Below are 13,500 nucleotides of genomic sequence, written 5' to 3'. Positions count from 1 at the left end.
CTAGCTCCTTCCATTTTCCTAAACTTTTGAAAACTACATTTTTTGATGGAGAAATAATATTACATTGTGTAATTTGCCATATTTCTATTTTCTACTTATCAGTTCATGGATGTCTAGGCCATTTCCAAATTTAGCTATTATGAGTACAGCAGCAATGAAAATGGATGGACAAATATCTCTCTAGTAAGATGGAGTGTCCTGGAGTATATACCAAAGAGTGGTGTGCCTTGATCTTGAGGTAGATTAATTCTCTGAAGTTAAATCTTACTTATGTCATCAAGCACATAGAAGTTGGGCTCAACTCCTTTACCCTTACTGTCAAGTGCTCATGGTGCTGGAAGGTACGCTGCACACTACCAGAGGAGAAAGGTTTCACCCATGATACAAACACTGTTACCACCACAGTCACCTGTGTATAGGACATACTGGCTCAATACTGACACAAATGCTATGGGAGTAATCCCAACTTTTTAGAAGTACATTTAAGTCCCCCTCGACTAGATGGAACTATACATGATACTGCTAGAGTGGCCATGAGCCTAGGACTAGCTATATCATATACCCTAGGAAAAATCCTCCTACTATTATCCTAAAAACATCTCAGTCAAATGACTCCTAATGACTACTGCTACACCCACAGGCCAGGGCTTTGATCAACCCTCATCACAGGAACTTTTCATTGTCTGAGATGGACATTAACACAGACCCACAACTTCACAATGAACGGAGTACTTGGGATCTGGGAAAGAGACATTTCCACACAGAAGAGATGATGGAAAGGAAGAATGCTCTGAGGAAGGTGAAGTTAGTCACAGGGCCTTGTCCGTGCAGTGTTGCTTTGGGCGCAACAAAAACTAAAAAAGCAGGAGCCTGGGTCACTAAGAGAAAATAGAAAGTAGTGATGATCATTACCTGTGATCCATGCACAGAAACTGTTCTGAAAAATACCACATAGAGAACGCAATGTTTATAGAAGATGTAGATACTTAGATGTAATGAAACAGGTTACACATTAACTTCCAGGAAAAACAAAAGTTCTACTAGATGTTGGCACCCTGTTTATAATGGTGCACATCAATCATACACAGTGTTAACAAATCTTCATGATATAAACAGAACGGCATTCCATATAATGCGGGGACAGGACTGTCATGGAAAAGTGAGAATGGAAGAAGGCATGGAAGTGTAATCTTCATCTACAAGCCATTTACTTACTTGGGTGTAGACATATTAAAATAATGCATGCCAGGCTGTATGTGCTTTATATAACTGCACAGGACCGACTAGAAGACACAGCTAAGCCCCTATAAAACGGCTTTCTTTGGGTGACAGGAGCATTGACCAAAAGAATTCATGAGTATGTGTGGGTTTTTTGTTAATAATCTTAAAATTAATGTTGAGTTTTCAAAATAATTCAATAGTATAATATACTTTGATTAAAAAATATGACAATGAGTTTGTGTATTGGTGACAAGTTTGAAAGCCCAGGTGGAGGCCATAGCATCAGCATTCCCTGTCTCACTGTGCCCTCCTGCTCTGCTGTCAGAGCTCCTCCAGGACCCACTGAGGCCTGAAGAGACATCTCCTGTATCTACCCAGCAGCCAACCTCAAGGGCTAACACACAGGTCATGCACAGGCAGCAGATATGTCTTCACATATGTCTCAAAAGAAGTTTTGCAGGGTCTCTCACACAGAGGACTTGTGGTATTACTGAAGAAATCAGACATGTAAGCCTAAAGATACTTGTATTAGCTCCTGTCTACATGTCTCTAGATGTACTGTTTCCACAGGCTGATCTGTGAGGGAGTAATGACATTACAACAGGGGACAGAGTTGGACACACAGTGGCCGGGAGGAGAACCAGTCTTGGCTCAGTTGTGGAAGCAGTAGTGCTGGTCTTATCAAATCTTGAGAGATGAGTAGAAATTTAACAATAAATTTTAGGAATGTTGAATGTAACAATAAAGTTGAAAGGTTCTTACTAAACATCTGTGACAAGAGGGGGTATAGCTCAGGGGTAGAGCATTTGACTGCAGATCAAGAGGTCCCTGGTTCAAATCCAGGTGCCCCCTACATCAGATTGTTTTTACTCATGGAGATATCACACACACTCAGTCCTGTGTTTTTTGAAATTCACTCCAGTATGGTCCTCACCAGAGCTGAGAGCTATAGGCCAACCCATCATGTGGCTAGATAGCTGTCTCTCGTTTCTTCCTACATGCTCACTTTCCTTCCCATTTTTATTATCTGTCTCCCCTATGTCCTCCAGAGATCTAGTTTCTCTCATTATATGGTTTTCTAAAGAGAGGGCAAGGACTATAATGGAGGGTTCTCGTAATTTCTGGGCACTGCAGTTACAGAGATAGCCAGTGTCCAGGGACGAGGAAAGAAAATCTGAGTATGAAAGTCTCTCCCTCCATGGCTATCTGCTGAGTCTGTGGTCAGAGCTAAGGGGACAACTCAGAGAACACGGCTCTCTGTAGGGTCCATGTTTCCCCCATGAGCTTCTCTCCCCCTTCCAGAGCCCACTGCTCACTTGCTTCATCCTCAAAGGCTAACGACTGGCTCAGCTGCTGTACCAGGCAGAGAGGGACCCTGCAGGGTTGCTGCTGACAGTGTCAGCTAGGGCACTGTGTGAACCTCAGGGTGATGCCCATTCTGTCTTCAGGGAAGGAAGAGAGGGGTGTCTGGGGGCCCAGGTGGAAGGCATTGGCCAGAACAGGAGCTAACCCAGGACAGCAGTGTGGATGGGCTCAGGCTCTGCAGGCTGCTCCTCTCCTTCTCCTTGGCTGATGATGCTATTCAAGGATGGGCCTGGGAAGCTGCAGAGCTGAGGAAGGCTCTCACCAGTCAGGTCTGGCAGCTTCTGGAAAGTGGGTCTGTGTGGTCTGTAATTTAGCTTTATGGTCACTTGTAATACATCACCATTCAGATGAAAATTCTTAACTGTGTATGCATGGTACCAGTGGGGGTATAGCTCAGGGGTAGAGCATTTGACTGCAGATCAAGAGGTCCCTGGTTCAAATCCAGGTGCCCCCTTTTCATATGATTTTGAAGATCTACTGACGATACTCATGGTGTCGTCCTACTTTCTTTTTGTCTCCAATGACTTGAGATCCATCAGATCCCTCATGTGACAGCTGATGGTGTGTGGTCACTGGATCTCAGGCCTTTCAGATTATCAAATTGTCAGCATTTTCAGAATGTAGAGTGAGTTCCCTAAACCTAGAAAATCAGTATTATATTAGAAAGAACCATCAGCGGTTCTCAGAGTGAGGAATCAACACACCAAATGAATTCGGCAGCATCAAAAGGTCCTAAAAAATGTAGTGGAAGATACTGGACTGGTATTCTACTGTAGTTGGAGACATACAATAGGTGCATCAGAGCTGAAAATGTGAGAGTCCACTCTCTCTGGAGGGAGTATGAGAGCCATAGTTCATATAAATTCCATAGATCAAGTGATCCCAAGCCGCTCAAGGGTTGGTTTATGTCCAGAGGTGGCTCATGACTGCTATTTGTTCTACAGGCCTAGCATCTGTGCAGCAACAGTCTTGGTTCCCTATTTTAATTGTTCCTCCTGGAATGAAGTTCCCACCAGACATCCTGACTTTCTTGGCAGCTGATTCCACAGCTCAGTGTGAATGGCCCAGCAGATCCTCATCATGCTGGCCCCATGGATAGCTCCTGTGCCTGCTGTTTCTACTGAAGACACAGAGGGAGCATGGAGACCCCACACCACTGTGCTGATGGCCTCAGCTCTTTCTATAGAGTGACAGAGATTCCATAAAACCAAACACAGAATAAAACACCCCAATTCTGTGGTCACAGTGTGCCTATCTCTCGTGTGTATTGCCAGGTCAGTGACAAACTCCAGTGGAGTTTTGGAGGATGTTGGCCGCTCCCTAAACTTGGGAGAATTTCCATGTCTCACATGAGCCTTTATTGGGATATTTTCCAGTAACAAGTGACATGGCCTAAGAAGATCCAGAGGAGGACATTTAGATCTATATAACCTTGCTTTGATTTCAACATGATAATGGTAATATATATCATCTTTGAGAGAGATCAAAATAAAACAGACCTAGGTAAGAAAAACAAGACTACATCAGTCTATACTTAAATGACTTCAAACTACAGAATGAACAGGTAATGTAATTTGCTGATGCCTCCACATGGGAAGAGCTCTGACACTGACAGGGACATGAAAATGTTTACAGCCAGGAAGTCAACTGTGCATGGCTAATATCTCTTTGGCTACAAAATCATCAGGACTTACCATGCCATTCACTTAAAGGGCATAGATAAAAATTTGTTTTTATATAATCATCTTTAACTGAACTATGCTCAATGCACAGCCCATACATATCTTAAAACAAAAATGTGTAATGCTTTTAAAAGTTTATATAGTTTACAGAGCAAGTGGACACAGACACCACAATAACAGACAGGTATCCCAGGTGATCCTGCCTTACATATATGGCCTCAGGGACCACGTTTCCTTGAAAATCTTCATCTGGGACAATTTCAAAACAACTGTTTAGATCACTCAGCATCACATACTGGTCCAATCAGGACTTCAGTTAAGCTCTGAACTTGCTCAGGATTCAGAGCCTGGATACCAAATATTTGAGCTAGTTTTCTTAAGACTGGACAGTATCCCAATTTTCTTGGGCCCTCCAAAAAGTAAACTACGTGCCATTTCCATGGGAAGTTGTGTGGGTGGTTTTTGGTTCTTGCACAGACAATAGATGTTTGTTATTGTTTAAAGGGTGGCTGGTTATAGGAATGATAAGTCAAATGATATAAAAGTAGATTACTGAATCTACTTTCAGACCAAAGAACATTAATAAGTCAAGAATCTAACATTGGAATATATCTTTGTATTATGTTTTGTTGCAACATGCTAAAGTATTGTACCTATGTAATGCTTAAAGCTACAATGTTAAGTTCTAGTCCTTTTGAAATCTGCTACTACCAGCTGTTTAGGATAAGTAATCAATGTATATCAGCAGTCAGACAACCAAACTCATAGTCATGTTAGATACTAGTTTAGTTAATTACAAAAATTTTTCCTAGATTGACAGATGGAAAATACCTAAAACAAACAATTCATATAAGATAGATAGATGATAGATAGAAAGATAGATAGATAGATAGATAGTTTTCAAAAACCTCAGAGATCTACAGACTATGACATTTAAAGATTTTAAAAACTTAAGGATTTTTTGACGAGACGGGTCTGCTCCTGACAGCATCAAGTTCTACTTAAAAAACCATAAAAGGCTTCATATGTGGCAAGTGAGCTACTCGGTAAGAAAATGCCCTTGTGTCAATTACAGACAGAACACTGTCCAAACAGGACCAATTGGATGCAGGAGGGTTGACTGCCAAGCTTTGCAAGGACAATGTAGGTGAGTGCTTTATAATTCCTGCTTCACAGAAAAGTCTGTCATCTATTCTGGGCCAGAAGGCTGAAGATGATGTTTAAACACTATAAAAAATTTTAGTGACTCTCCAGGCAGATAAAAATTTCCCTGTAGTTTGGGAAACTGCTTGTACATACTTCCTAAATATTAAGCTAATATTTGTTTCTTCTTAAGTCTCTGATGGGGCTGAAGACTAGATAGTAATAGTTTCACAGTTAAACTTAAATTTAGGATGATAGAAATTCATAGATCATATAATACTTTGTCCAAGGATTACAAAATATACCAATGTAAGTCTTAACTAATAATGTTCATAATTTTTATATTACATATTGTTATATTACATTAAGTTTGTTATTGTAAGTAAAGGAGCTGAAAGGTGTAAATGTGGGTGTAAGGTTATTGTGTATTTTAAAATTTGAATTCTGTCTAAATGTTGCATAAACCCTGCTCCACAATTGTTCCCTGGTGTGCCAAAAAAGCAGCTTACAGACAGTCACTGAGCAGGGGAAAAATAGGGCTGGACTTCCTGCAGCCTGGGGAGGAAGAGTTAGAGGAGGAAGTAGGGGATTCCGCCAGAGGATTCTGTCATGTGTAGATGTCCAAGGAAGATCACGTGAAAAGAGCTGATGAAAAAAAAAGCTACAAAATACAACTATTGTTGGAGTGCTTGCTGGGAGTAAGACAAAATAACATAGAGGGGATAGAGGGGTAAGAACAGACTAAAACTGCTCAAGATTGAGTTGTATAGCTTTATAAACTAATATGAAAGAGTCTCAATTACTTGTGTGATAGCCAGGTTAAGAAATAAACAACAAGAAACAAATACTGTTTTATAAAAATAACTTCAACAAAGCAAGACTATTTTGTTTGTCCTTAATTTAACTCTTGTCCATTTCTCTGATGTCTAGAGCATGGAAAGGCAGGGAGCAAAGGAGTAACACTAAATAGTGTGTCAGTAAGAATTGTCCACTGTAGTGGAAGTTTTGGTTTCTTTTAGAATTCAGTTATATTATGTAAACATGTTTTTCTTTTCATCCCAAGTGTGGTATATGGGGCTGCATTAGTGTATCCACAGCTGATAACAGCCTCCTGCCACTCAGAGAGGAGTGTAGCCTTTGCCAGCTGCAGTTAGTTGAATTCTGAAGACTCAGAAGGGATACATAAACCAGAACTCAGACACCAAGCGGAGCTGGTGGGGCAGGAATGTTTCAAGGAGATGAATAGAGAAGAAAGAAGGCTGCTGGCTCTGCTGGATTGCTGGGTATCCTGCAGACTGGGGTTGGTGTGACCCCACAGATCCAGATGATCATTAGAAGCAAAAAGTTGTAAAGAGAATTCTGCTCCCTGTCCCCAGTAACCTTCTTTCTCTCCTGCCTAGGGTGAGGGGTTGGAAGGTATTAGGAGAGATACAGGGAGGGTTGGAAGGAAGATAGGAAGAGGTATAAGAAACCTCAATGAAATAGGCTATAGAAGGTGCCAGCAGTCCACAGAGGGTACTAGAAACTATACATCAGAGCCTGGGTCCCTCCTAGAGAGTGTGACCAAGGAGTTCTCAGTGGACAGAGAACTTTCTCTTCCTTCCACTCAGCTCCAAAGTCAGCTAAGCAGCCAGTGTATTTGCATAAGGCCCCTTTAGTTTAGTTCAGAAGGAGGTGGAAGCAGCACCAGCTGAAGCCTCCTGAACTTCATTCCTCTGCCTTTTAGGATCTAAGGCAGGAGAATGCTACTCGTTCATGAGGACATGGCAGTGAGATGTGCAGAGACAGCTCATGGCTGTGCCTCACAGGAGGAAGCAGATGGTAGCACAGCACTGGCAAGTCACATGCCAGAGGTTAACAGCCAGGGAGTGGCCATGCAGGTTCTGAGTGCCTGTAAGAGGTTAATAAACAGGTGGGGGTATAGCTCAGGGGTAGAGCATTTGACTGCAGATCAAGAGGTCCCTGGTTCAAATCCAGGTGCCCCCTTCCTATGATTTCTTTTAGTTGACAGACAGCAAAATATCCTAAGTAACCAAAAACAACCAAATTAAACCCCTATTACCACCATGCCTCTTGTCATGGATGGTCCCTCATTATGCACTAACCTATGTTTGCCTGGATTTAACTCAGGCTCATCTGTGTGCTGCTCTCTGAGGTCCATGCAGGTCACAGGTCTCATGCTGTGACAGGGATTGTCCTCTATGGCTGTGGCCTGGTGAATCACTCACTACAGGAAATGAATCTTAGAGTAGACCTGGAACTGAATCAGCTTCTAGCAGCCTTGTCTTTCATTACTCAGGAAGCCCTGCCTGAGCTCCCATGGTGCTCTTCCCTCCCAGCTCCCACTGTCCTAAGCTTCAGAGGTGGATCCTGCCACTTCTATGGAAACTTTCACACATGGATTATCTCCTATTAAGAACGAGACATTTTGAAGTAAATGGATAATGTGTTACATGCCTGTATGTACACAATATTGATAACAGGTTTGAGAGCACAGCAGGCTACCTAAGTGTTTATTGAAAGAAAAGGGACTGGACTGCAATAGTGAGTATCTTCCTGAGGACTCAAGAGTACAGAGAAGGCTCTCACTGACCTTCATGTAAGGGTCATCAGTGACATAAGATAGAGGTCTTGTCCCATCTCTGTGTGACCTTAGGAAAAAAGCCAGAGCCAGGTATCTTTACCAGGTCAGAGTTGATACCTTTAACACACACACACACACATACACACACACACACACCACCACACACACCACCACTACCACCACCACCACCAGCATCACCATCACACACCACCACACACAGAGGAGGGGGCGGTAGGGAGGGATGGAGTGAATTAGTTTGTGTGGTTTCTTGCCCTGGTTAAAGTTTGAGAGAAGAGGATTGGTGGATGTTACTATAGCAATCTTCTCATTTCTTGATCATGAACAGGAGGTCATGAGCATTTAGGTTTCTTAAGTGTGGAGACAAGGTTGAGGAGGTACCCATGGAATATTAGATACACCTACCTATCTTGGGGGTATAGCTCAGGGGTAGAGCATTTGACTGCAGATCAAGAGGTCCCTGGTTCAAATCCAGGTGCCCCCTTTTTATATCTGGTTACTGACTTACAATCATCTTGGGCTGGACACACATACCTTAAAAAGGCATCATTAGCTGAGGTCACTGGAACCCACAAAGTACATACAGTAGCGTTCACACAGTAGATCTCTCTCTCTCTCTCTCTCTCTCTGGCCTATGCTGAGTCCCATCTACCTTCCCGGGCTCCTCCTTCCGTGTTCTTTCCCTCATCCTCACTGGGACAGTTTGTAATGGAAGCTTTCATTTCTTTGTAAACTAAGTTATGTTATATAAATATGTTTTTGTTTTAACTCCAAGTGTGAGATTTGTAGTTTGGGCTTTACTTAGTATATCCACAGCTGATACTAGCCTCCTGTGGGGCCTGGTCTTTGTCAGCAGGTAAAGGCCTCCCTTCTCTGAAGAAGATAGAGATGGTCTACGATTCTGAGGGATATAAATATGAGAGCATGGAGAGTGCTGTGGTTCATGTAGTGTTTGGAGACATGAGAGACTGATTGTGTGGGTGATGGAGAGAAATGTTTCAATGTAATAGCTTGGAGGAGACTCCGGGCTGCATTTGCTGTTGACAGAGATTGGTATTGCTTCAAAAAAACCCACTGGCCATAAACAGCTGGGAAAAGTAAAGGAGTCTATACGCCATCTCTCCACTAACCTTATTTATCATAAGCAGGGTTAAGGGTTGGTGGAAGGGAGGTAGAGGCTTCAATATTCAAAATATAATAGAGTTTAAAAACAAGTATCTACAATAGTGTGTTTTAATTGTCATTTTGACACAATGTACACTTACAGTGGAAATAAAGTCTCAATGAAGGATACAGAGTCTAGGTCAGATAGGCCTGTGAGCCTGTGTGCAGGGGAATTGTCTTGATGACCAAGTCCATGGATGTATGTAGACACATCTGTATTCCCTAGGCAGGGACCCTGGATTGTGTGAGTGTAGAAATTGAGCTTAGCACTGAGAAGCATTGTGCATTGATTTTTCTCTACTATTAACGGTGGATGTGACATGACTAACTGCTCAAATTTCCTTCTGCCTTGACTTCCCTGAAATAATAGACTGGAACATGAAATCGTGAGCTAACATAGCACTTTCTTCACTCTCTTGCCTCCTGCCAGGGCATCTTATCACAGCATCAGAAATTAAACTACTACACACCTTCCTCCCATTCCATTCACTCAAAGAGCAGTGGTCCTCATGTGGTCCAGAGCTGCCCATTGAGTGATGAACTGCATTAGAACTTCAAGACTCTATTGGCTAAGATTGAGGGTGGGCAGAGTCTGAGGCTGGGCTAGCCTGGACAAATACTACCTGGGGGCAAAAACTTGTAAAAGGCAGAAGACATCAGTGGAGGACTGCTGAACACCTCACAGTCACAGACTCACTAGTGTTGTCTGTTGAAGAGATACCAGCTTGAGTGCTGCTTGTGGATCAGGAAGATGATTTGTTCCCTTTGGAAGGTTGGAACATGAGGATGTCACCAAAATGTCCACTGGGTGATCCTGTTGGATTCCAAAGAACAGGGCCATCAGGTGCTCACCACTGTAGAGACAGTGATGGAGTATAGTTGAGAGTGTGTAAAAGCGCTGTCATGATGACCATTAGGCAGAAATCCATATTTGAAGTTGCAGAGCTGAAAGTCTATTTCAGAGTGAAGGGATGACTGTGTGAGCTATTTGTGACAGGATGATCTTGCTGTAGATTCTATGAGAAAGGCTTGACTTCCCACGAGAACTGACTGGCTCATAAAGAGAATTCAGAGCAGTGACTATAGAAGTTTGTTGTTGGAAAAAGTGAAACTGATCTCTCTCCATGGCTGGAGGCCTTGATTAAATCAGTTCAAGGAAAGTAGAAAACCCAGAGCCTTTCAGTTAGAAACATCCTTGACCTTGTGGCTTGGATGGCCCTGATGGAGACAGATTTGACTAAAGTGATGCCTGGTAAATTCTCTTAGATGGAAAAGAGCATCCCAGAAAAGCAAAGACCATCCTCCTTAAGCCCAGTGTGTCCGCATATGTGCCACTGAGCTGCATCGTGATCATGGCTATTGAAAAATGAGGTAGATCATTGGATCCCACATGACATTTGTGGGAGCTCTGCCAACAAGCCTTGACTCCCTGACCTGCTCCCTACACCTGTCCAATCCTGACTGAGGAGAAGGCAGAGCCTCTGGCTTGCTATAATAATTCAGAGTGTGATTCATAATGGAAAGGAACCTGTGAGATGAATGAGGGGCTCTGGGTGTGGAACAAGAGACTCAGAGTTTGACTCAGTTGGGGATGGGTCTGCTTTACTGACATGTGCAGCATATTGTGGGATCCACAGGCAGGTTAACGCAGGAGAAATACAACAAGAAAACTCTGACACCACAAGGGTATAAGTCATGTTAGAGTGTTTGACTGCAGACTCATGTCCTGAGTTCAAATTGTAGTGATCCGTACTGTTGGTTCTCTTCATTTGCAAGCCTAAAATTGACTTCTCCCTTTAGGTTTCTGTTTACCACTCACCCCTACACTGTTCTTTTTTCAACCCTGTCAGTGTCCTTTGGAAACATCGGATGTGAATCATAAGTGAGAATCCCATCATTGGTTAATGATCTGTGTCTATTTCAGAAGTTCTTAATTAATTGCTCCATAAACCTTACATTGTGGAGGGATGTCCTGAATCAGACCTTGTCAGTAATTCTGTTGCTAATTAGTGTGTCAGTTTGTCCCAGTCTTCATGCTGTGCAGCACTGCCATGTCATTCAGTCTTTCTTTTTTTTTTTTTTTCGTAAATTTTATGTGTATGGGTGTTTTTCCTGAATGTATGTCTGTACATCACATGGTCCCTGGTTCTAACACTGTATCAGACCTTCTGGGGATGGAGTTAGAGATTGTTGTAAACTGCCATGTGGGTGCTAGGAATCACACCTGAGTCCTCTGCAGGCGCAACCTGTGGTCTCTGCATTGAGCGTCACTCCAGCTCATCAGTCCTGTCTCACGTATCTACCCTTCAGTTTTGTGTGTCTTTTCTAGGTAGTCAATTCTTTCACTTTGGTTTTCTTTCTTCTTACTTTGTTCCTTGGCCTATGAGTCCTCTGTCCTTCACGGTTTAATGTCCCCAGTAAGATAATGTCTGGGACAAAATCAGTCTGCTTTAGCTTCAGATACCAGATTACAGAAGACCATATCTCTTGTCCTGGTTACCTGTGGGCTTTCAGTTCCTCTCACACCACAAGCAGTGTGTGAGGAGAAGTCCCAGGTGGTTGGGATTCATCATGCAGAGGGAGCACATCTGTCATCATCCATCAGCTTGCTCACCAGTGTAAGGTGCATCCAACTGACTGCATGTGTTCCTTGGGTATCAAAGCTTTCCTGTAACCAAGTCTTCATTGTATGTAGAAGATGGAGTTTCCTAACCTGAGGTTGCTATGGAAGCGTTGTTTTCTTATGTTATGTTATGTTATGTTATGTTATGTTATGTTATGTTATGTTATGTTGTTAACATGTTTTTTGCTTCAACTCCAAGTGTGGGGTATGGATTGCTCACAGCAGCAGACTATTTGGCTTGACCAGCTTGAAAATGGCATGGCCTTTGCCAGCTGCAGTTAGTTTAATTCTGAGAAATCTTGAGAAGATATAAGTGTGGGAGTCCAGAGAGAGAGACAGGTGCCTCAGAGAAGGAAGAAGAATGCTGCTGCTCCCCTACCCCTGCTGCTCCTGGTTGCTGTTGAGGCAGCATGAGAAGAAGTCAGAGATCTCCTCAAATGAAGACTGGACTTGACTCCTAGGAACTACATCCCTAACAGCAGGAAGTAGCTAAAGGGACCTGCGCCCCGTCTCCCCACTACCCTTCCTCTCCTACCTGGTGTTGGGGTGTTGGAAGGGATTTAGGTGGTGAAGGGAAAAGAAATATAAGGAAACCAAAATAAAAATAGAGCCTACACTAGTCCAAGGAAATTTCAGTAGAAAGTACCAGAATCTGCATCTTGGACCCTGTATGAAACCCAGAATAGCATCTCAAGTGGGCAGCGAGCACTGACACTAAAGAGATGGGGATAAAGCGTGGGCTGTTCTCTGCCTCTACTAGAGAACTCTGTTGGTTCTTCAGAGCTGGGGATTGGGGATCCCAGGCTGTGAGGGTGAAGCACACAAGCCACCTGGATTCCAGGCTGCTCTTTGCCCTGGCGAGCACCCAATGGTAGCTGTTGTCTATCACCTCCTCTAACTATTCAAGATTTGTGCTGTGGCAGCCATGCTTTGTTATTTTATATTCAATCCATAGAACAAAATTCCCACCAAAGATCTGAGCTGTTCACAGGCAGCATCTGGTACAACACCTTCTGAAGGGCCAAGCAAAGCCTGACAGTGCTGTAGCGCCGCTGTACAATGGACAGCTCCACAGACTTCAGGATTTGCTGCAGACACAGGAGCTGCAGACCCCTCTCCTGTGCGGAGGTCTCAGCTGTTTCTGCATGGTGACTAACTAAGATTACATAAACCCAAAATTGAAAACAATAATCAAATTACCACAAAGTCTTCTAATGTGCAGGCTCAGCAGGCATTCCCATTTGTGGCACTAGCCTGATAATGTGAGTTTGGATATGTACACATAAGCATATTTTTCTAACCCACATGAAAAAGCCAGACATGGAGGCACATGTATGCGATCCAAGAACTCCTGCAGGAAGATGGGAGTTGGAGACAGGAAACCAGTTAGCCTGAGGTATGCATCCCAGTTTCACCCAGTATGATGGACTCTGCTTCAAATATAGCAGGTGAGGTCTGACGCCTCAGGCCTCTTACCTCCCACATACTCCATGACATATACATGCTCTGACATACAAATACATCATATGTGCACACCCACTCACTAGTATCCGCATCTGTCTTACACACTTATTTTCACTAGTGGTAAGTCAGGTTCCCCAGGACACTGGAGATGAGAAGTCACGGAGCGTCCCCGGGTGATGCCGTATGGGGATGTGGTGCTAATGAGGAGAGCCTGCACAGGTACAGGGCACAAGTCT

General features: G+C 43.2%; 4 non-coding genes across 4 annotated transcripts; all 4 read left to right on the top strand.

The window, feature by feature from the left end:
* The first annotated feature begins 2,001 nt into the window (after positions 1–2,001).
* Positions 2,002–2,073, top strand: Trnac-gca (transfer RNA cysteine (anticodon GCA)). The gene has a single exon. It is a non-coding gene; the product is annotated as a tRNA-Cys (tRNA).
* Positions 2,074–2,968: 895 nt separating this feature from the next.
* On the top strand, positions 2,969–3,040 carry Trnac-gca (transfer RNA cysteine (anticodon GCA)). The gene has a single exon. It is a non-coding gene; the product is annotated as a tRNA-Cys (tRNA).
* Positions 3,041–7,325: 4,285 nt separating this feature from the next.
* Positions 7,326–7,397, top strand: Trnac-gca (transfer RNA cysteine (anticodon GCA)). The gene has a single exon. It is a non-coding gene; the product is annotated as a tRNA-Cys (tRNA).
* Positions 7,398–8,425: 1,028 nt separating this feature from the next.
* Trnac-gca (transfer RNA cysteine (anticodon GCA)) lies at positions 8,426–8,497 on the top strand. The gene has a single exon. It is a non-coding gene; the product is annotated as a tRNA-Cys (tRNA).
* The last annotated feature ends 5,003 nt before the right edge of the window (positions 8,498–13,500 follow it).

This window comes from Acomys russatus, chromosome 10 (assembly GCF_903995435.1).
Source record: "Acomys russatus chromosome 10, mAcoRus1.1, whole genome shotgun sequence".
NCBI lineage: Eukaryota > Metazoa > Chordata > Mammalia > Rodentia > Muridae > Acomys > Acomys russatus.
Note: the sequence above shows the minus strand (reverse complement) of the source record. Positions and strands in the feature narration are given on the sequence as shown.